Consider the following 1,025-nt stretch of genomic DNA (forward strand, 5'->3'; position numbering starts at 1 on the left):
TTAGTTGTTTTTACTGAAGTGAGTATTAACATTCACCACAGTGGCAGATGAGTGAAATTAATGATGAATATCTTCTGGATTTTTTAAAAAGGTCATGTAATTTTGCATTTCACCTTTTACCATAGTCACAATCTTTCCATATTATAGGAATAAACAACAAATCTTTTTAAATGTGTCACCACAGACAGTCTTCTTGCCCAGTAACAGTTCTGCTGCTGCACCACTATAACCTGGTACATGCTAGTATCTTCATTGTTTATTCACGGGATCTTTGGAATATCTTTTCTTTTTCTGCTGGGGTGAAAATACTTTCTGGGTAGAAGATTTCACATATTTAATTCAAGTAATACCGTATTTCAGTGATTGTAAAATTCTGTCTTCAGGAAAGCACTTGGATATAGAGGGCTAGAGATTCTGAGAGAGCCCATAGCAACTCTGCTGAAACCTATAGATACTCACAGAACTGATGTGGAAACCCATATCCAAATGTGGAGAACTAGACAGACGTAAATAACTAAATAACGCAAAAAGAGCATGAACTTCCAAGAAAAATACCCTAATCCCATTATAGTCAGAGTATTGGTATAAAGCTGCAAAAGCCTGCCTTCCAGATACCTGGAAATTCATGGAGAGAAAGGATGAGTGCATCTCTGCCACAAAACATGTAACATAACGCATTTATTATCTGTTTCAGGGGCAGAACTTGCAAAACTATAACATCCTGAGATAGCAGGGGTGAAAAGAGGTCAGTTATTCAGCAGCATTTGAGACTAATTCCTGTCAAAGATAATGCTGCTAAAGAATGTCCAGATCACTATTGCCTGTGGAACAACATATTGCTGCAGTAGAATAGGAATATTTTGCAACAGAACTCGAGAAGTTACATGCAAACGTCCATCTGGTACACTTGAGAGGGAGAGAGAAATCCTTCAAACACAATGTAACCATAGGCCACAAGAGAGAGGTTTTTGAGAGCTGCTGCTTGCTGCCCCCAAATGACTTCAGCATATGCTTTGAAACTCCAT

This window comes from Apaloderma vittatum, unplaced genomic scaffold, assembly GCF_000703405.1.
Source record: "Apaloderma vittatum isolate BGI_N311 unplaced genomic scaffold, ASM70340v1 scaffold5712, whole genome shotgun sequence".
Lineage (NCBI taxonomy): Eukaryota > Metazoa > Chordata > Aves > Trogoniformes > Trogonidae > Apaloderma > Apaloderma vittatum.